The sequence below is a fragment of the Pseudopipra pipra genome, chromosome 10, assembly GCF_036250125.1.
Source record: "Pseudopipra pipra isolate bDixPip1 chromosome 10, bDixPip1.hap1, whole genome shotgun sequence".
NCBI lineage: Eukaryota > Metazoa > Chordata > Aves > Passeriformes > Pipridae > Pseudopipra > Pseudopipra pipra.
The window spans coordinates 13,689,798-13,713,866 of NC_087558.1; the positions used below are offsets into that span (position 1 = coordinate 13,689,798).

The 24,069-nt window shown below is 39.9% G+C and overlaps 1 long non-coding RNA gene across 2 annotated transcripts in view; it reads right to left on the bottom strand.

Moving 5' to 3' along the window:
* Positions 1-545: 545 nt before the first annotated feature.
* Positions 546-24,069, bottom strand: part of LOC135419673 (uncharacterized) — a 65,573-nt gene continuing 42,049 nt past the window's right edge. For both annotated transcript variants that reach the window (XR_010433090.1, XR_010433089.1), the window contains one exon: positions 546-3,681. This is a non-coding gene — a long non-coding RNA (uncharacterized LOC135419673). The remainder of the gene's footprint in view (positions 3,682-24,069) is intronic.

Sequence of the window (24,069 nt, forward strand, 5' to 3'; positions counted from 1 at the left end):
ACAAAACCTCTGGCCTTAGGGCTGCATGTTCAAATGCTACAGTCCCATAGTGCATTACACCAGTCAACACTTCTTTTCAAATACCACCCGCATAACAATTAACCTCACTTCAACCTTGAGGTCTCTGATTAGTGATGGCCTATTGTTTAAGTTCCATTAACATAGCCCCTGTGTTGCCCTATTCTCACTCAAATGGACTAATCAAATCAGTCACCAAGGACTTAAGCTCAGAGTCCAACTTCTTTAGTAAGCAGCTATTTTCAATTTAAGTAGAATGGTGAATGTCATCAACACAGTCACAATTAGTATAGTTCTGACATGGAAAACATTCTTAATGATCCCAAATTTGTGAAATATCAAGGGCCTCAGCAACTTGCAATATGAGAATTTCTATGTATACTAGAAAAATTACAATATCAATAGGGTAGTCAATGCATTACCTTATATCAGACAAGTCTCTGAAAGGACAGAACCTCAATCAGATTCCATTTAAATTTCAAGAAACAAATGCTGTTTTGAACTAGTAGAAATAAAAACACATTACAGCATTTTTAAAATTATATTTTTAACTACCCACATCATATTTATTATGCAAAAAAAAGGAAAGCATTGTTTATTTTTCCAAATCTAGTTACAAAGTTGTTATTCTTGACATTCTCTTACTTGGATTGTACAACTATGTTTTCATTCACATTAGCTGATACTTGCTCTATGAATCATTTAGAATTAAAAATGGTCTCGAATTTTTTCTTTGGATTATTTTTAACACTGTCTTCTATTTCTGTCAAGGTAATGGATGATTCAACAAAAACTCTAAGAAGATACAGTGGAAAAGTCATGGAAAATACATGCTGAACTTCACCAGTAGAATTCAGGGCCAAATTTTCAATGGGCCAATATACATGTAATGAGAGTTATTGCCTACTTATCAGCATAGATACCCACTGTGCACAGTCAAGAAATTCTTTTATTTTCATGCACATGCAGTTACTGCATGAGCAACACATACATTTTCCAACCATTCCGATCTTGCTTCCCTTTGAACACACAGCAAAAGTCAAAGTGGGAAGCCTCTGGCCATGGAGCAGGACATTGAGGACACCAAGGACTTTAAAAATGGAGCCTGTGTGGCAGATAAGATTCTGCTGTGATTGTAACTGGTAATTCCTACCTAATGGAAAAGAAACTTTTTTTTCCTTTTTCTCTTGTCATCTTGATTTCTTGTCAAACTGCATCCACTTTCTCAGATCTAACACTTTTTCAGATCATGATGGAATCATGCTCTCTCATCTCCTCAGAATATGATGAAGTTTCTAGGTAATGTTCAGATATAGCTTTCCTTTTATGATCAGCTAGAACATTGTACACAGAATAAACGTTGCCAGACACATTAAATGTTTTATTTCTCTGCTTCGGAGAATGAAATTTGGCAGAAATATTCCCTAATTTAAATCCAGCTTTTGTCTGCCTCATTGCTTTACACACCATGTAGTGAAAGAACTGGCTTCACACTGCTCCCACACCACCAGTCCATCTGACTGACAATAGATCCAATCTGCATTACATGGGAGGCCATGTGAGCCGCCTATTCTGCTCCTCCATCTCCACCGACAGCTGGAACCGGACTTGGAGCAAATACCAAGAGAATTTGCATGATAGTCCATTTGGAGCACATATGCTATAAATTCACCATTGCTGCAAAATGGCAAGCCATGGGCCTCATCCACACAGAAGTTACATGAATTTAAATTAAAACCAATTTAGTCTAAACCAGAATGAACTTCTGTGTGAACATTCGTAATAGTTTAAAATCTCGCTTCAGTTTATCCAGCAGACAGTTAACCAAATGCAAGAGAAGCACAGACATTGCCAAGCAGTCTCCATCTTTAATTGAAGCCACTTTAAACCCCACCTTTAGCCCCTTTGCTGGCAGGGGCTCTGCTGTATTGGCTGGGGCTGTTCAATCGTACCTGTCATTCAGAACTGGGGGGGATTCCTCAGCAGTCCTTCTATTCTTGCTTGTGTTACCCACAGTCAATCATTGCCTCTTCTCTGGAGCACTCCAGAAGTGGCACCACACACCGACCAGCGCTGGATCAGGTTTGATCCTTCCAGTCCATCAGTGAAGGCACTGGGGCAGCAGCTTCTGGAGTGGCAAAAGCTACACACATTCTCCAGCCATTGTTTTGGCAACGTTACCCCTGGGCACCGACCCCCTGCCTGCACTGCCTCCTGTTGCTCTTTTGTTCAAGAGAAAACTTGTCCTTTAGAGGCTGATTTTTAGTTTTCTTTTCTCTTCGGCTCCCCCAATCTCCCTTTAACTGGATCATCACGAGTTTTAGGAGAGTTACCCCTTTCTAAAGAAAACAAAGCAGAATAAACAACCTCTTCCCAGTCCCTGCCAGAGCTCTCTTCTTTTCACCAACATCCATTTTCTCCCCCAAAAAAATGAAAGGACAGGGAGAAAAAGACAGCTCCTTCCCTCCCCCCCCAACGAAACAACAAAGAGCACAAACAAAATTAAAATTAGGCATTTAAGCTGATTTTCACCACTTAACTTTTGACATGTTTTTGCATATTTCGTTCAAGTCCACTCTGAAGACTCAGCCAGTGAAACCCACTGTATCCAGTGACGTCTCCAAGCCTTTTTGCATAACTTCTGTGGAACAGCCCATGTGTTGTTTGGAGTGGCAAAGGCATCTTTCTGCTAATGTGGAATTCGGAGGTTATGACACAACAAAGTATCTGTCCCTTTGAGGAGAAATCAAGGGTGAAACACATAATTTTTCAACTTTATGTAACTCTGAAAATATTTTGTTTCTGATACCTCCAAACTCACTCTGCAAAAGGATCTCCAGGTGGGTGATTTATTAGAAGTTAAAGCCGTTGCCCAAAAGTTCTGTTCTATTTTATGCCCACGTAGCATCGGTTCAGCTTCATTGTCTTGCTTTGAGAAGTAATTGTTTTTTCTCTCCAGAAATATATTTTTGTTCCAGTAAGTCTGCATCATATTCATCATCTGGAACGTATTGGGAGCGCTGCACTGGGCTCTGCTTGCAGCTGCTCCCAATCATAACCGATGCGCTCAGAGCCGACCTGCAGAATACCCAGCAGGCGAGGGTGGGACTGTGCTCCGGCACCGCTCCTCCTTCCCGTGGTTGCACCCGCGCTCCGGGGACTTTGCCGCTCTCTACTTCATTTCCAGGTGTAATTCAAAATGGCATTTTTGATCCACGAAGCCATTCAAGGTTTAAGAGCTTGTATTTCTTTGAGACTGCTTCTCTGTTTCAACATTGTGTTTCACCTGGCAGCCAAGATTGGCTGCAGTTGCATGAGATGAATAGCAATGTTGACTCTGTAAAATACATGAGAGTTTGTAGAATGACAGCCCGTTCTCAGCGGATATACAGCATAGGAGCAATAGAAAGATGGGGAGTGTCTTGTTTCATAGAGGAGAAAAGAAGGGCTTTTTTCATTCGAAAAAAATAAGATTCTCGGGTTTTTTTGGAAAAATATCATGAAATGAAAACACTCCCCTGCAAATATTCTGTAGTAGAACTGCTAAGAAATGACTTGTAAATTACTTGTGTCCATATTTGTATCGTGGGTTTTTCCAGTAGTAATATCTTTTCCTTAGAAGCTGTTAGGTGTTTTATTGGTCTTACTTAGATTTGGAAAATCCTGAAAAAAAAAACAAAAAAAACACATATACATGAAAATCATGAGATATTGTCACCATAGGAAATCATGCAAATAGAATATTGGCTGCTGGAAACAGAAAATTAGAATTTACTTTAATAAAGGAATAAATTTCATACAACAAAAAGAAATCATACAGCATGTGCTAGTCAGATGGCTGCACATTTCTTCTCTAAGACCTGTTCCCTAGGTCCAGAAGAAGTCTTCTGCACCAGTCTGCTCAGATGCCATGAGATAAGGGTATGCCTTCATGGCTTTGCAATCATCCAGGTTCTCTTGGGATTTATCTCTGGTTTTATAGCCTACCTGACTGAAGCAAGGCACAGGTGTTGTTATAGTATAGTCAAAAGACATCTCCTTCTCTGTAAGCTGTGCCTGCTACCTCCAACCAACACCCCTTTTCCTTTTCCAAGTAGCACCCAAGCCTCTCCACGTGCCCTCATTCCCTCTCCTCCATTCCCACCTTCCCACATGCTCACCTGGAGGTCTCTCACCTTTTTTTGCTGATGTGGCAGCCAGACAAGACTCCTATTTAAACTATGAGAAAACTAATTTTCTCTGACTTAACCAAAGTAACCATGCTGAGCTTAAATTAGCAGGCTTAGTTATAAAATACATAATATTGTTGACAGCAGTGATTTTGCAGCAGGTTAAGAAATATTTTGTCATTTTCCTATAGATGGAAGGTCTTCATTACTCTGTTTTCTTCACCTAAAAGAAAAACTCCTGGCTGTAAGGAATAGGTTGAGTAGAGGACTTAAGGGCGTTTCAGAAGTAGAGGACAAATGGAAAACCAATAGCTTTATCTAATTCTTTTTCTTAAACAAAACCCTTTTAAACTAAAATGTTATGCTTGATATGGTGGTAACAAGCTGTCATGTTACTTCTCTTGGAGTCATGTTTGGAATTGACCAAATTGCTTCTAGCCCTGTGTAAGAGATGGTTCAACACCCTGTGTTGTATAACAAGCTATGCCCCTTGCAATAGTTTCAGCTGCATTAAATCAGCTCAGTAAAGATAACTCAACGTAAGGAAACACCATTTTTCCTCCCTTAGATGAGACTTGAGTGGAAAGGGATAGCAAACCCCCAGCACTACATACAGCAAGTGGATAGGAAACCATCTGCTCCACCGCTGCCGGCTTTTCTGAGCCTGGGGACCTGAGAGATGCCCCAGGTTCCTCAGCAGCAGTTGCTAAGGAAACATTTTAGGGAACCTTTTTCATAAATTCATAGTAATCTCCATTTCTCAAATGTCAAGGCTAATGACTCACCCTTTGATTGCAAATGGGATTTACTACCACAGAATTGCTGGCAGCCTTCAAAGCTAAATTGTATTTGTCAGCATTTGAAGACTTTTAGTACATTGGTTACCACTGCTCTCCTTGAGTGAGCAAAAAATGTAGATACATGAATATCTGGCAGAATTCCCTCAGAAATATTTCAACCCTTTCCTAAGTTTCCATACAAGAAAGAAGACAGGGATTGGTGTCTGCAGGGCTCCTACAACAGGGAATCCCCACAGCAGAGCCTGCACATTAGGGGGTTTCTAGCCCGAGGTGCCAGCAGGCTCTCCTGGGGAGCACAGATCCCAACAGGGGGGAGTTGGGACCAGTTTAAATCTGTCTCTGGGTATGACCAGTAGAGACATACATACACCCTGCCTTTCCCCCCAGAGATTACTTCTGCTTGAAGGCAGCTGGATATGTCCACAGATTTTGTGCAAGTCACACATGAATCAGTGTCCTTGGTTTTCACTGATAATTTGCTATGCGAGTCTGCAGTTTTACCCCCCACGCATTTGGGATATCACCTGAAACGAGACCAAGAACCTGACACTGCATTACTTTGTGCCTTCACAATTCTTTTTCTGCCAAGTGCCAAGTTTGCAAATGCACCCTGAGACTTCCTTCTTCAAAGTATTTGAGAAGGTATCAACAAACCCAGACTTCAAGGACGATATCTACTGCTTTGAAGGCAATACATATTTAGAATGAGATTCTCTCTCAAGTGATACAGACCTCAGTGCAGATGGGTCTACTTCCAAGTTAAAAGCTTATAGCCCAGAATACAATTTAAAAAGTGGATACTTTAACACCTAGTGCTTTAAAAATACATAAAAGAACCTCAAAGAAATACAGACCTAACAACAAAGTTTCTGTAAGTTACTTTTTGTAAACACTTCATATTTATATAAATGCATAACATAAATCCATTTAAACATCGGTTCATATTGCATTTAAGAAATTTCTACTTAATATAAAAGTTACAGATATAATGTATTTTGAATGGATTCATTTTATAAATCACTGTGATTCATGGAAATCCTTTCTCCCTGGAATTACCAGTCACTGGTATATGGAGGATACCACTGATGAGATCCACAGCTTTGTTGTCAGTAGCATTGCATTATTAGGGGACACATGTCGTGATATAAAAGCAGTATCCATCCATTTAGGAATATTCACTTAAAAGATATAGAAATGCCTGCAGAGCAACACTTGAACATTATTTGGAAGTATTTCCTGGTCACCTTGAACACCATTGTCCAAAACAGGCAGATGGAGAAAACACTCATCCAACTTTTGCTTTCTCGATCTGGAGAAAATATATCCCTCAACTGTGTTTTGTACCACTCTGCCTAGAGACAGACAATTTGGCTCTCCTGTTGGTCTGGCTACAGGATTTCACAGTGTAGATCTGCTCGTTTTTCAGCTGGCATATTCAGCCAAATTGCCAAAATATACATGTCCCATCCCAGGACCAGGTGCTGGGAGAAGGCTCCACTCTAGAACTCTTTTTGCCTAGAATACAAAAAGAGGAATTACTGCCTCTGAGATGCTAACACTGGTGTTTCTAAGGCCATTTTTCTTTCTCCATTGATTGTTTTCTAATTCTATATCTTATCCTGATACTGTAAAACGAAGTACTGCAAGTGTAGAGGTGGACTTGGGCCATTCCCCCTGAGTTTCCAGCTGGCTCTATCTAAAATAATAGTTAAAAAAATACACTTAGCTCAGAAAACAAGTCTCCAAAACTTGATTGAGAACATATGGCCCCAAAATGTAGATGAAAAATGAACAAACATCTGCATTTTCATACTGTTTACCAAATGCTGAAATCAAAGTCCAGTCTACACACTATTTCCTTTTTCTGTAACCAAAAAGTCTTCTTAGTTATTACAGAATATAGCAAAAGTCTGACAGCATGTTATTTTAGTAATGCTGAGTTTTATCACTCACCTAACAATTATTTACATAATTTTCCAATTTAAAAAAAAAATATCCTAATCTGACTAGGAGGATCTGCCTTTTAGTTTTAGATTCATCAATACTTATAATTCCTGCACCTGTATACCTTTTTTTGTGTGAAGTAAACTGCCACGTGTAGCGCACTATGTACTATGGGGGCTCTGAAACACTCTGGCTGATCCTTTACTTGTAAACACCAAGATAATACCTGCACATTTAGGAACAATCGCATAGTTGCATGGAGACATAGTACATGTGATTGTGGTTTAACCTTTTAAAAGAATTGGGGTTTTGGTTCTATTAAAAAACAGAGATACAGACTCTGGGAGGTTATTTTATTCCCATATAGTAAATGTGAAATCCTGAGGACTTTGAAACATTCTGTAATTCAAACAAAGTTTTATTGTTTCCTGAAATGCAACAACCATTAGAACTTCATCTAGGTGGATTAACACTTTGTTGTCTTGCTTCTTAGAGCACTAATAACCTGATCTACCAGCACAATACACGTTCTTAATGTTCCCTGTTCAGTTGAAGACGGGGAATTTCCTCCAATTTTGGCAAACGATATGCTGAGAGAAATGCTATTTAACTCACCACATAGCTGTAAATCTGCTTTGTAAATCTTGCACTTTTTGGAAGGCTTATTGCTAAAACTTTTGCTTCAGAAGCACATTTAAGGGGTTTAGATTTAATAAGGTTAAAAACCATCTGAGCATTTTGAGACTACAAAGAAATAATATATCTGTAGTGTCCCTTGCGATAGATTAGAGACAGGACTTGGTTGCGGTAATGAATATAAATGGGATTCTTTATTAAAGCCACTGGTCAGAAGCAGGACTGTAGCTCTGCTCTCCAGCTCCCAGGCTAACTGCACACAACCTATGCTTTCTAATAGCACCATGCAAGTCTATCCTAAATCCTGGCCTAGATTCAGCAGTTTTGGAAGGGATTGCCAAACTCCATGAAACCCAGTTACTTAAATTGTTCAGCAGTGGGTATGACTTCCAGAGCATCCTCTGCCAAGGCTTACACAATCCCTACATTTGCATGCACGTGAATTAAACAATGAAATGGCTGGAGATTCTGCAACTGGGAATAGAAATATCCTCCATGCAAAAATCTTATTTTCCTTGCAAGTTTGAGGATAAAAATAGGTCTGGGACTTGAAAGCCTAGATATTTAATTTCTTTAATGCCATTTTAATTACAAAACTAACTTGAACAATAAATGTAAATATACAAGGGAAAGAGGAAGCCACCTCTCCATATGCTGTAGTCAGCATTATAGGCTTACTCCAGGTGTTGGGGGTTTTTTCATGGAGGATGGACAGGGAAGTTAATGAATGTTTATGGTCTTTGTACTGAGCCCAGACTGTGCTAAAGCCATAGACCAGGGTGGTAATGGTTGATCATCTGGTCTGCTCAGGTCAGAGGAAAAAGGAACTGGGTCCCTGACCCTGAAAAGTCCACTCCAGTGGATGAAACTTTTTCTCTTCCTCTCCCTGCCAGGCTGAGGGAAGTCAAGGACTTGCAGCCTGCTGACTGGAAGACAGAGCAGAAATGTCTCATCCATCTCACAGTCTGGTTACCCTCATCCTCACAGCCCAAGGTGCACAAGGACACATGTAGGGGCTGCAGTGAAGAGCTGGCAGAACCCTACAATGGAAGGGATGGAGTGAAGGACAATGTTGGTTAGGCTGTGTGTGGAGGGTGTCTCCCCCCCTCATTACCCCCTCCTCAAAGCTCATCGGCTCCTCTGACCTTCCTATTTCCTCTCTGCAGTCCCCAGTCTGTCACCAGGCTGCCCGCTGCCTCTGCTGCCCACCTGCCCCAGCCCAATGCCCACCCTTGTGCTCCTGCTTCAGTTTGGCAGGCACAGCCCACAGCCCCCTCACCCTCAGGGGCTGGGCTGCTGTTGAGACATTAAACCTGCAAGTGTGAGTCTCCTTTGAAACGGGTCCATGATGCTATTTTCTGCTTGCACTCACCATTAGGGATGCTTTTAACCAAACAAGGTGCCTTTTCCTCATTTTTTGAGGAGTGGGGGAAGAATGTGCTCAGATAAGCCACCTGGGTTCCAGCATGAGGAGTATCTGCCAGAAACTCCAAGATCCCTCCATGGAAAATAGACTGCTAAAGTCAAACGCATTCAATTCTTCTTCAGAACTTCTCCAAAAAGGGCTGTGGCAGACATTCAGACTGTCACACAATTTCTCTCAAGGAGGGTTGTGGCCACCCTTGTGCCGGCACAAGGACAGACACAGCCACACATCTTCCTGAGGCAAATCTCCAGAGCCTTCCTCAGCAAGGGACTCAGTGGGTGGGGAGGTTATAGGAATGCTTGAGGGATTTAATATTACAAAATAGTGACATGATTACTTTCGGACTTATTTGACAAGGAGATGAAGACTATGGTTTTTGAAGCAGTGAGTGTGGTAGAAGACATTCAGAAGCCTTTTTACTTGTACAGTATTGATTATTGGTAGTAGGGTTATCCTACAAAAAAGAACAAAAGCAAAACCAAGAACAAAAACAAAAAAAAAACAAAACCAAAGCAAGCAGTCAAAACCTGAGGCTCCCAAATGAGAGAACACACATAAAAATATTGCTTAGGGGCTTCTGACTTGCACATTCCCATCACTCTCCTGCCTCTCTCTCTCTTTCCTTCTTAATACTAATGCTCTAGCGCTATATTGAGCAGGGGGTCTGAATAAGCAGGAGGGAGCAGTGTAAGTGTGGGATCTCAGGATATCAAGAGGTGAAAGGGTGATACTGCTTTATGATTTGAAGAGCTAACTTGAGGAAAGCCTATGATCACATCAGTGGGCCACATGCACCAAGTGAGTGTTGCACATGTTAGTATATTAAACATATGTGGTTCTTATTTCCTATGTTAAAGGAATACAGTTTGCAAGCATCAGGGTGTGTTGTTATTTCAAATGCATGGTAAATGTGGATTAAGGGTGTTTCAAGATTCCCATGGTCTGATGACCATGAATACCTGCAACATCCAACTTTGACTTTAAAGTTTTCCCAACATTTAAAATGTCTGCCTCACAACATTGATATGGGACCTGGTTTCAGTTTAAAGGCTCATGGAAACAACCAAGGCAGCAGGAACAATAACAGCACCCTTTTAGGAAAATACAGGAAATCTTTTCAGCCACATGCACTGCAGCACTGGGGCCACCATGAAAGCCTCACAGTTAAAGAAACCTCACAACATCTTCTAGGCAAAAAGGGGATCATCACGTCTCCTAACACTTCATCTTGCATTAGAAATAATTCTTGCTCAAGGAAGAAAAAAAGAGCCAATAAAATGTTCAAACTTCATTCCTTTATTGACTTTTTTTTTGCCCTGTTATTAATAAGAATTTACAAGCTTATTTACAGTGCGCAAGGTTTTAGCATGGACTATGCTTTTATGTAATTTGAATTTTAAAAATCCTTGGGGCATCATGAATTTGACAAAATCCTTTAAGAATTAATAGAGTTTTTCCCTGGGTCAGATTTTTTAAAAAAGCTCTCTAAACTGGACCTTCATATTTTTGTGTGAGAGGAATTAGGATCTCCTGGGCACTGCATGACTGGGAGAGTTGGATATGAAAATGTGGGATTTGCATGTTGCAAATGCGGCTCATGGCAGGGTGCAGGTGAAGAGCGAGGGGCCAGCTTCAGCTTGCAGCCACTTTGAAACAGAATTCCTGATTTTCAGGCCCCAAGAATGCACTTTTAAATGCCAATTTGATAGCTGGGATGGCTGTAGGAATTCTTGGGGGAATGAATATCACAAAATAGTGAAATTATCTTTCTTACTTATCTGACTTGAAGACTGTGGTCTTTGAAGCAGTGAGTGTGGTGGGAGACATTCAGAAGCTTTTTACTTGTAGAGTGTTGACTATTGGTAGGGTCATCCTACAAAAATAAACAAACAAAAAAACAACCAAGCAGCCAAAACCCGAGGCTCCCAAATTAGAGAATACACATTAAAATGCTGGCCAGAGGCTTCTGATTTGTATATTCTCATCTCCCTCTCCGTCGCTCTCTTTCCTCTCCAATACTAGTGTTGTATTGAGTTGGAAACATATAAATGTTACATGTAAGATGCAGCCTTACTGTTGCATCTTTATTCAACATCAACTTCCAGATGGGAACTATTTTTCATGGTTCATAAAGCCAAATCCAGCTGCTACATTTGGACCTACATAAGGAATCCACATTTTATTGCCTTAGCAGTGCATATAAAACAATTGCTGTTGTTTCTTTAGTACTGGTGCACCTCACATTTCTCAATACATTTTAGATATTTAAATTTTTAAAACTGTATTTTATAGTTCCTCATTTAGCTGTGCACCGTAACAAGATCCTGCTTTTACAGCATTTTCCAGATATCTAACATAACTGAAAGAAAAACGATCGTGGACAAATGGTATTCAATATAGCAGCCATATATTCAGTTACTTACTAAGAGTGTTCAGACAATTTCCTATGTAAACCACAATGATATTAAATACTTCTGGAATCTCAGCTTTATTAAGAGACAGGAAGTACAAACTCAGGAGCCTTTCCCCTCCCCCTCGGCTAATCTGACTCTTTGATAGTCATGTGTTAGGAATAACCATGGAGTTGCTCCTAACGAAAAATATTCCCACAGCTAAGAGAAAATTAACCCTTGCGAAACCTCAAAAGAGAGAGTGGAGTCCATGTGTTCAGAGAAAGAGAAAAAAATCACCATTAGGAGGAAGTTTATGCCAGCAGCAGGTCTACACAACACCCACTGCCAGCTCTTCGATGCAGGCATAATTCATTTGCATTTTAGATGGTATTGTCAGAGCAACTACAGCATATCCATTGCGGAGGAGAATTACCCAGGCTGGCAAAATTAGCCATCTTTGTGCCTCTCTCCCCCGCCACAGAGGAGACGCGCTCTGCAGCCGCTCAGTCATGTGTGCTGGGGGGTTTTCTCCTCCACTCTGCACTAGCAGATGTCAGGCTGTTTGCTCAAAAGCAAACAAATCCCCACAAAAAGCGTCGAGGTGGGACAGAGAGAGTTAATGCACGACTATGACAGAGAAGCAAGTTTGCTGTGAATTGGGAAGCACAAACTATAGTAATCCCCACCCTGCTGAGTGGCTTCCCCAGAGGTCTGATACAGTGCCAAAGCCTCTTACGCATACTGAGACAAAGCTTATTTCAAGCCGAATTCAGCTCCTGAAGCCACCATACTGCTTCCTGACAGCCTCCAATTGCACTGCCTCTGTATTTGTGTTTCCTGCTGTTTATATTTACTTGTTCCCAGAGCCAAAACAGCTACAAAAACAAATAGTTGCTATTTGCAGGGCTCTGTATCAACACAGGTAAAGTGCTTCACTTCCCTTTTAGTTTTACAAAGATTGTGTTGCAAATAGGCTTTTAATACCTCAGAGATATTAATTTGGTAATTATAAACCAGTTTAGGAACACATGCCAAACAATTGGTCATATAATCAGCATCCTTGTTTCAGAGTATTAGTGCGGCTGAGGCAAAAGGTTTTTAAACCATAAGGACTACACAAACACTCCCTCGATTATATTGCTATTATTTCCCCATTCCACTGAGACACAAGCTTGAAATATCACTTTTTTGTTTGTCAAGTCCCTGTGGATACTCTCTGGATCTGTGCTCCTGTCTCTTTGGCCTCTGTACAGCTATTGTGACGGAGTCTGATTTGGGTAATGGAGATCTTGTTTGATATACTTATTTAAAGAATCAGCTTAAGGAAGCCTAAGAGTCATCAATTCTCTTAATTAACTGCAGAGGAATGATTAATGTGATAAATATGGAATTGATCAGGAAAAAATTATGGTACACAGGATTTAATATGGGTTGTTCAACCAATATTTAAGACATTAAATATGATAAATCTGGTTCTGAGTAAAACGTTCATAACTACCCAGGTTATTTATGCACCTCAGAAAATTCCCACCACAAGACATCAGTGCTGATAGGTTTCTAATTGGAGGGGGGTGGTGCTTTTCAGGTAGAAAAAGTTGCTTTTTCAAAATAAAAAACTCCTCAAGGAATAGGTCTGTTTCAGTTGTATTGCACTTTCAAAATCAAACAGAGCAGAAAAGTTTCAAAGCATTTTATTCTGGCCTTATCTGAAAAGAACATTTTCATTTCAAAAGTGTTCCATTTAAAATTAATTTTGTTTCATGCACATTGATGTTTTCTTAAATAATTCATTTATCAGGAAATTTTTAAAAATACAAATCATTTTGTTGCAGGCCAGAAGATGGGCCTTCAAGCCTTTTCTTTCAGAAGCACCCACACCAAATGTTCCCCCCTGCTGAAAAAGAAGCAAAGAAATGCAAAGAAAAATTTTGGGCAGCATTCAGTCTGTTGCCATTGCACCAGTGTCCTCTCTTGAAAACTGAACTGCAGCATCATTGTAGTCCAGAAACTACCCCATGGACCTTAGGCCTGTGCCACTACTGCCTTTGCACCTCCTAAAATATCTGTCTGCGTTTTATTTCTTGTCTGTCAATCCAAATGCAGCACAGGGGTAAGCATAGAGAATCCAACCTGCACATCCAGCTTTTGTGATTCCCACTTGTCACCTAAAACTGCGTCTGAAGAGCTTTGTGGTGTGGCAGCCCTCCCTGATATGCTGCAGTCACTTTGGCATTGTGCAAAAATACTTTGTTTGCATTTTCTGTGATGGCTGGTGTGGTCCACTGAGGCTGCGAAGGATGGGGATGAGGGAAGATGGAGGGAGGGGATGAGTCGGTGTGCCAGGCTTAAGGACTGCTGGTAGAAGTTGTTGAAGTTGTCCCTCCACCCTTCAGTGTCTTTCTCACCACAAAAAGAATTAAAAGGTGAACCAACAAATTCAGTAACACGGTAGTGTTACTAACTTTTATAGGTATCTAGAAGACAGTACTTTTAGAGCTCAAGCATACGGCATCAGAGACAGTAGGTTGGATTTTTTTTTTCCTTTTTATAATAGCTAGCCTCACAATTCTTCCTGTCCCCACTTCCCCCAGTCCCTGGAGGATGAGAGTTATGGAAATAACAACTCCTGAGACCATTTCCCAAGAACTCTGTGCCTTGGTCCACAAGAAATGCAATGCCGGATCCACCCACATCTGACAAGCAAGTCATTCTGGAGCAGTTTTTGGAGGAAATGTTGGAGAGACAGAAATGCCACTGCATTCATGTACAGAGCATGAATCCACACATGGAAAGCTAAGCTTCCTCCCCAGGGAAGCTGCCTGAACTTTGCCGAATCTTTTCTCTGCTTTTGCTTTCCCCTGAGGGTTACTCACCACCCAACATGGGGTGGGAAGATCTGTCAGAGTTCAGTCTCCCTCTGGACAGCAGCCTGTAGTTCTGTGGCTCTCAGTGCCTGTCCATGACCTGCTCACCCAGTGCTGCAGCATCAGGAGGACCAGAGGGGCCACCAGGAAAGACACCCCTCCTTGGTTGCCTCTCAGATAGAGGCACAAAGGGCTGAGTCTCTGCCTCTGCCCAGGGCTGCTACCCACCTACAGCACACAACAGGTAGAAGGGACCACAGTAGTGACCAACAGCTTCGGAGGCACTGTCAGACCCCACTAACTGGCATGAAGAAATAAGAAAATCTGAGAAGTTTTTGAGTCTCAGATAGATCTCCTGATAAATCCCCTTAGGGCTTGGGGGAGGCATATGTGTTGGCTAGTGGCATGAGATAGAGATGTATTGGAGGGAGAGGACTCAAAAGAGGGAAGTGGCTGAGCACACAAGGGAAACTACAAACCATCAGCTCACCTGAGCTCCTAGCTGGGGCACTTGATAGTGAATGGATGGTGTGTTACAATGTGCCACAAGCCAGATATTGCAGAGGGGACAGTTGTACCATTAAACACTCAAAATCCATCTAAACTCCACATTTAAATAGTCTGAATACAGGCACTTAAGAGAGCAAGACTATCTTCAGAAAACTACAGAGCTAAGGCTCCCAGGGCTCACCGAGATCTCAGCAGCCAACACACTCCATGCAGAAAGCCATCTGTTAGGGACTGCTCTCCATCAGTGCTTCCCTGTCTCTGTGACCCCACACTGTGGGAGAGGGGACATCCAGAGGGGATGAGAAACAGCAGTGGGGTGCCATAGAAGCAGTGGTACGACGCGTTTCAGTGGCCCCTGAAATCGAGGTGCTCAAGATTTGATTTTTCCATTGGATTCTCAGGCTTTTTATAATTTCAGGGATGAGACCAATTTAATTTTTATAGAGATGTGTAATCCGCCATTTCAACACACTAATTGAAATAGGCTGACATGCAGCTATGTGCCCTACGAGTCTTCCAAAGCACATATCTTGGCACTTTCAGCTAGAGGCTAAATGACATGACTGGAAACTGCACCAGATCCTCTGTGTTTACAGGCCTCTGCTTCTACATTATTATTGTGATTGCTGGCTTTACCAACAGACATCCAAGAGGCAGAATCCGCTTGGAGAAAATAATAGAAAGTGGAGCTGAAAAAGATTTTAAGAGGTCAAAAATCAACTGTACCTATGCTATTTTTGACAGTCATTTATTTAACTTCTTTGTAAAGTCCTTCAGCAGTGGAAATGCACACATTTTCTCAATGCCATCTGACCTGTTCTTCAATTATGACTTTTATAATGCCTAATCTAAATTTTTCCTGGAGTAATCTAAGTCTATATTTTCCTATCAATTCAGGGGAAAAGTGTTAGTTAATTTCTTTCCACTCTTCAGCAACCTTTTGGGTATTTGAAGATTGTTATGTTCCCTTTTGTACACTGTACACAGCCCCCATCCTTCCAGTTTCCCTATCCAATTTCTCCAGTTCTGACCACTTGGCTCAGGATTCTCTCCTTTGTTCCACATCCTTTTTAGAAAGTAATGCCCAAAGCTTGCCCATGCTGAGGAAGCTAGAAGGACACATACACCTGTCTTCCAGATTATACTCATTTAAAAAAAATTCTCAGTAATATATTTTTTTTACAACATTTTATCATTAAAGGCTTAAATTCAAGTTGAGAATCAAATATTATAGTCTCCATTCTGCATTTCTACAGCCAGCTTTTTCTCTGTCTATACAGCAAGGACCTTTTATTTTCTCTCCACAATGCATAACAATTTTTCCAATTATTTCTCCAATCTGATTTCCAGTTCCACCCTCCAACATACCTTAGCTTTCCCAGACTTCTTTGTAGATATAACAGGCACAATTGTTTCCCGCACCCAGGATGCTACTGACTCTTGTCAGTGATACCAGAACACAGCACAGGATCCTTCTTGGTGCAGATTTCCATTGGAACAGTGTCTCATTGACAACTGATCTCCAAATATGGCTTTCCAACCGGGAAAATACCCATCTTATGTCAGGTTTCATCGAAACTACGTTTCCTTAGCTTTTCTTATGAGCTTATCAAGAGAGGGAAAGGTTAAACAGGGTTTGAGGTATGCAATTTTTCCTATAAGACATTTAATAATTCTTGAGGAGACCCATGTGCATAGTGAAACAGTTTCAGAAGTCTTTCATAAAACCAAGTTATCCAATCCTGTCAGTGGAGCTAAGAGTGTCAACATGACTCCAAGTGACATGCAAGTACAGTCTGTACAGACCCCACAGGGTGCATTGCAGACATGAAGGCAAATGCAATGAGGTGGGGCAGAGATGTCACTTGTCTAAAAGAAGGAGGGACAGAAAACTGGAGATCATACAGCAGAACTGACTCACACTCAGAACTTGCAGGATTCCATTCCAGCTTTTCTCATATTATTAGTCTTGCAAACTCAAACTTTACATTTAGGGATGTGAAATTGTTAATAACCTTTGATACATTTTTAGAGACACTTTTTGCTTGATTAGAGCCTTGCAACACAACTACTAAAAGTATGGATAGAGTCATTATCTTTGATTAACATTGAGGTATATCTTTTTTAAAAGGAAACTACCTGTGCATCTATGTGGTTAACTACAGAAGAAGACAATAATTCCATTAGGAAAATCATAAATTACACTTCTCAGAAAGTAAACTGAGAACATTGAGCTATGATCTAAACAGAGTGGAAGTCAAAAAGAGATATAAATAAATGTATACATGGGAAAAAATTTGAGTTGACGTACTTTATGAAGATCTGGAAAATCTTGCTTTTACTCAATGACAGCAATTACCCTTAAAAAACTATTATTATTCTCAAGTTTAACTTACCAGCAATCTAACAGGCTCTAAAACATCATTTCTGGTTGCTAGTTTAACTTATCTTTCAGCTGACTGTAGTCATTCTGATTTCACAAATTACAAAAGAACGAGTTTACATACAGGGCTGAAAGGCAGCTAGTACATGGCAGGAGAATTTCTTTGAGGGAACTCCAGCCAACAAATATTGCTCAAGCTGCCAACTTCAGATATGGAAACCCAGTTTCACTTACGGTCTTTCTGAGGAGCCAGCCATGAACTTCAGATCCATGTTAGTACTCCTATTGAGGCTAAAAGCCATGCTAGGAGAATTGCTTTCAGTCACAGATGAAAATGAAGACAAGAATTCACCTCAGCTCTTTGCCAAGGACGTCAACTGTACACTTCCTGGTTCTTTTTCTAGACATTTTAAGAAAAGAAAATATTCCTGCTCTTCATAAAGAGTCAATATCACAATTTTTTCTTGTTTTCCAGTCTTTTATCATACTCTTTTTTGTCTTCCCTCTGTTTTGATCTACCCTGATCTCGTTTAACTTTCTGCGCAGAGGAACCACCACACCTTGTCTCAGGTTCCTCCATATTTTCAGAATGACACACTGTTTCTCCCAAAACTTATCTGATAGTAAGTATTTATTATTGATTATATTGTCAATTTGATATGTGCTAGTGTGTGAAAAAGAACCCCTATAAATTCATAGAAAATGAGAGCAAATAAAACTCTGTCTACATAATAGCTCCATGAATGGAAATAAAGGCCTTATTTTACCATAATAGTCCTTTAACCCTGCTTTCATCCATGACTTTAATTTCATTTGAGTTCTTAAATATATCTTTCATTGCTACATGTCTCACACCATCAAGAAAGTGCTTGCCTGAAAGGTTCTTTCTCCCCACTGGGGATCTACCAAAGTACATTCATTACCTTAAATTAAAAAGAAACACTCAAAAACAACGTATTCAGGGATGCATCTGCAGCAATCCAGGTTGACAGACTGATTTGGCCCCAAATATGCAATTTATCTATATATGAAAGATACTGTGATCCAGTGGAGCAAGGAGGCTGCTGAAAGCATGAGGAATATTGTGTGTTAGCCATGCACAGAGCTCACATTTATGTGTGGAGGGATGCACAGAACTGGAACTAGGACTTGCCAGCTTTCTCCTCGGCCTCCTATTGCAGAGGGCAGGACAATGTGCACACCACAGCACGGAGGAAGGGGAGAGAAGGGGAAAAAGAGAGAAGAGATATTCAAACCATCTGAAATGAGAGGAATTAATAAATATTTGTCTATACTAGCCATAGAGAGTGCATGGTTTACTGAAATAAACATTGCTTGTTTTCCTGAAAAATGCAGAGCCAAATGAACATGAAATGCCAGTAGAGTAAAAGCTTCTAGGACCTTGAAAGGGTCATGGTAGGGACCCATGATAGGACCGTGAAACACATGATAGGGTCTAAACCAGAGTGAGCGATGCCAAAAATGTTTTTTATTTCCAGCAATTTGTATTTTCAGACTTCATTTCTCCTATTTGAGTGTTCTGGTTAAGAGGGGCTCTGCAGTGAGATCGAAGCACCTGGCTGTAGGGGAGGGCATGCACCATTGCAACAGACACCCAGAGGGAAAACAGATTTCCCTGCTCCAAGTCCAATTGTCCTACAGTCTGTTGCATTAATAGCCTAAACAAATGTCTACAATAGCCCTTGTTCTTCTGCTTTGAAAGAAATAAGGAAAGACCTTTCTGAAGCTTCTAGGGAGAGAGAGACAAGGAGGGCAGAGCAGCTTCCCTCTCTCTCCTCTGACTGATGTCACCATTCCTGTGGCCAAAACATGTTTGTTGCTAAGCAACTATGTATATATTACACTCTTCTGCTTCCATTTGGGATTTAACATATGCATTTTCACTTTCATCTCTGATGCATAGTTACATTTGTTTGCAGTGGATGCTGGAGTGAATGGAAGCTGTCCAGTATGGGATATGCATAAGAACTGAAAGGCACACACGGTGATTTACCAATGTGCATCATTGTTTCGAAGCATAGTTCAATGGGAAACCTACTGAGTGCCATTCACCAGCAGTTGGGACAATTTTTTCATTCAGGATTGATGCTGGTTGCTGTATAGCAGCTATTGGTTCAAGAAGTGAAGCAGTTCTCAGATGTCATGAAGAAACATAGTGTGCAGATAGTCTGCACTTATTGAAGATGGATTTTTTTTCTGCAATGATAAAAGAGATTTGTTCTTTCAACCGGAGTTTTGCATTTTATGCATAAATCCACTTTTTCCTACAACTCTCCCACTTCCTTGACAGGCAATGAAAAAAAAATTTAAAAAAAATAAAGAATATAATAACCTTTTCCTTTTGAATTGCACACAGATGACCTAAATTGGAGGCACCCACTCACATTTTTCTATGAACCAAAACTAAAAACAAATGAAAAGAGTCTAAAGAGAAAAAGAAGTCAAGATATGAGAATTCATTTATATTATAAACATTCTGTAACAAAAGAAAAAAAAAAATCAGTTTTAAAACCACATGTCTATTACCCTGTAATGAAATTGTAAGAGAATGCTATTAGTCATGTCTGTACATTTATTCACATTGTGAGTTCAATAATTAAATTAGAAGATCTGACATGGAGTTTACTAAACAAAAATCCATGCTATAACAAAAAAGAAAAAGAACAGGATATTGCTAGCTTCCTTTTGGGTTTAGTATTGGCTCTATTAATAAGCATTAAAGAATAAAACACTGGAAGAATTCTTGAGTCTAGATGATTTGGGTTTTGTTATGCTTTTCAGTTCAGCTTAATTTCCTACTGGAAGTTTCTTTCTAAGCATAGGCCTAGGATTATCATCACATAAAGAAAAAAAATATTAAACTCAGTTTGCTACTGGTTTTTCCTACTTTCTCCTCCCTGGAAGCCAGGACAGGAGAGGGAGCATGAAGAGGAGTCAAGACAACCTTTACACCAGCCACAGCTGTTACACAACTCTGAGCGAAGACTGAAGGTTTTTTCTTTCCCCTGAAGCTCATGAAAAATGAACTTATGAAAAGGAATATTGTATGAAAGCAACCTGCTTGTCCATTCTCGTATGCATTGATTCAGGGTTGTCTCAGTTAGAAGAAAAACTTTGCTCTGGGTTTGCAGCTGTACAATGAGTAAGGGTAAAGTAACTCTCTCCCATGACCTCTTCTTCTACAAAGACAGATAACTCAGTCAACATTATTTTAGGTGCTGACCCCTTTTGCTCTGTGAATTTTCTGCATCCCAGGCCTGTACAGAGCCTCCAGCTAGAGCACCAATGGCAAATCTATGCCAAGGGGGAATGCCTGTTACACCGCTGGATTGGAGGAAACAGGCTTCACTGTAAGCAAGAATCAGACTCAGCAGTTAAAAAATAAGATTTTTTTTTTTAAAAAAACAACCAACTGCCTTACACCTTGAAACTGCCCTGAGTTAGGAACCAGCTGGTCTTTGAAAGTTTCCTTCTTGCAGGACAGTCTGCACTTAGCACTTTTCCACTAGTCTCAGGGCCACACATGAGAGCTACGGAAATGTCCGTGCTTGCCCCTGCTGCTGTACACGTACACTCTCCAAAAATCTGAGATTCACTGCACAGCTGAAGGACTGACAGCAGCTTCTGCATTTCACTTTTGATCTTTGAACATTTTGCCATCCTTCAGAAAAGCATTGCTTTCCTGATTCACATTCCTGTTGCATTTGAGCCTACCCAATAATAAAAGAGAGAGTAGCTCAAAGGATGGTCTATGATACTATGTACATCTATACGTCTGCCACAGTATCTAAGAAGATGACCAGGACTCCCTTTATATTCTTAAATTTTCTTTAAAATGTAAAAAACCAAGAAGTAGCTTCAGTCCAGGTTATCTTTTAGCCAACTGAGCAGTGTCTTATCAATTTAAGCTGGTATCCACTGTGACATGAGCAGGTCACAAGAACAGCATCTTTGGTCAGCAGCTGAAGCTGGGGTTGTACTAGAGACACATCCAAAGCTACCATCCTTATACCCCTCTCTTCTCCAAATTAGCATGTCATCTACTAGTAAAATAACAGTAATATTTAGAGCACCAGTAAAAAGTACTATTGCTTGCATTTCAGAAGTCATCCTGAAACGTTCAGCTGAAGAGATTATTTTTCATTGTTTTCCCCCAGAGTCTACATTTGGAGAATATTATGAAAAGCTGAAGCTAACACAGATGCACACATTCCAGGGATTCATGCAAAATCCTGCCACTGCAGGTCCAACTGAGGCAATGAACCTTTGTGGACCTTCCAGGAAGCTTGTGAATTTTGTTGCCAAGTTCAAACAGCTCTAAAATATATAAGGAAATGAGATCCCATGGTATTTATACAAATTCCCATGTCAGACATAAACGACTACCTTTGTCTACTGTTCAACAAAAAAACAAACCTGCGTGAATCTTTCCCAAATGTAAAAGTTGTTAGACAATTCTAGTGCTAAATCTGGCAAAAGGTCCATGAAGTGTATGTGTTGAGAATGCTTTGATGGTTTTGGAAGGGTAAAGGGTGTTGCTGTGGTATTGCATTTTTAAATTTGTTTTATCTGCTGTTACCTTCTTTTTAATACATATTTTTATATATATATCTAAGATATAGTCACATAAAATTGATAATCACAGAGTACTCTATTATTAGTTGTAACTCAGCAGAGAAGCAGAATAGAATGCTTTCTGTTGCTTCTTGTGTCTAACTTTAAAAAAAAAAACCTAACAATTCATCCTGCCTTTAGGAAAATATTCATGAAGCAAAACTGGCAATAGAAAAATAATTATTTGAAAAACATTATATGAGGTGAGTTGTTGCTTCCCTACTGGATGCCAGTTTAAATTGAGCTAATTTGTTTTACCAGTAGCTTAAGAAAACCCCAGCACAGCAGCATGACAATTATATCCAGGTGCAAGGACTTAATTCAACAAATTCTAGGTGGATCCTTCCAGTCAGCTCAGTGGGCCCCATCCTCAGCTGTGGCTGAGAACAGATGCCCTTGAAAAAAAAAAACTGTGTAATCACGATCCATTGAATCCTTGAACAGTGAAGCTGAAATGTGTCCAATAAAAAAAAAAAATATATAAATGGTATTTCTATGTCGAGAGTATCAATCGAAGCATGATTGAGAAACAAGAACATCTGAAGACATAAATCTGAGTAAACAGATACTTTTTGCACTATTGTTATGTTACACATGTAAAAACAATAGCTCATCTGCAAAATATAAGAGTATGGTTCACCAGTTCTCTAGGATTTAGAAGTAACACCTGAAAAATCAAAGTCATAAATCTAGCATTCCTAATTTGGGGAACACTTTAATAAAAACATCAAACTGCAGGGCTTGCTGTTTTAATTGGTCGATGTCTCAACATAATAAAAGTTAAAACATCTTCAAAGGCAAGAATTCAGGAAATAATTCAAGATAAACAAGCACCACATAGGTTTAGATTTTAATACAAAAAATTAGATTTGCAGGGGGTCTTGATCCTTTAGAGCCAATAACTGCACAAATACAATAACTTTTAAACTTCATTTTTAACAACCTGCAGTAACACACTTATGGTCTGTTTCTGACTCAGGCAAATCCTAGATTGAATAAAAACAGAAAGATACTTTTATAACACTTTGTTTACATATCATTTATTGCAATGGGTTAAGAGTAGGAAACAATTTATATCTAAACCAACAATGTCACATGCGTATTTGATAATTGCTGAACTACTCCCAGATGTGTACATGTTTTACTGATTTGTGCACTGTTATAGCCAATTATTAGATTAGCAGGAACAACAACTAAAGTTCATAAATGCATTTGTATCAAAAATATTGGATATGTGTATGCATGCCTAAATGGATAAAGATGGCATTTTCCAGGAACTTAGCTTTATTTTGTTACCATTTTGTCATTGCCATCACAATTCATGCATTCCAGTTTTTGAACAATATTGCAAAAGATACTTTCTCTCCTACAGTTTACATTCAGGAGTTTACTAAATACATCCAAAAAATGCAGCATTTTGTATTATTAAGAATTTCAACTTTAACTAACACTAATTAGAGGTGTACCAGATGACTCTGATTAAACTAGTGGGTAGTGCTTATTCAGATTTAATGTGAGCAATCTGGACATTTTGAAAAACAGCCAAGCTGGGCTCAAATAAAAACCTGCCAAAAATCCAAACTCTGAATTCAGTCAGGCATGTAAGACTGGTTCCCATGAACATTAAAAATAAAATTAAAATCAGTTGGAAGTCTTGGTTTCCTTCAAATGAGAGAACATCCTCCCATACCCTCAAGAAATATTTCTGCCTTATACATGCTGCCCTTTCAAAGCCACCTCTCAGCACCCGGAACAAACCAGGGAAGAAAAACCAAAGAGAGGTTACTGGTTTTGTAGAGTTTATCAGCTCCAGCATTGCTGGATACCGATTTCTTGGTGAGGGTGGACACAAATAGGAAGAGGGCAGCTGCCAGTTGAAACACATTTTCCAAGACTATCATCCAGAAATCGAAAGACATGCTTTCCACTAGCTTTTAATTTAAAACACACTGTATAGAGACATATCTTATTCATCTGAACCTTTGAACATCTGATGTAAGGTGAGATTTAGGAATCAAATGTAGAGGGGCTGAGCTTTCTGCTGGTGTAAGATGACATAACCACTTCAGATAATGGGCTTGCGGCTGCTTATACGCACATTTGGATTTTATAGAGTCTCTCTCTCCCACATTGTTCACTTGCAGTGCATGTTTTCTATTTATACTGGCATTAGCTTGGAAATAAAAATCAGAATCTAACCAACTGTGAGATAGCATATCTTAACAAGAGCTCAAATAGAGCTAAATCCATCAATCTGGCTAAATTTAAGAACATAAAGGTCTCAGGTCAAA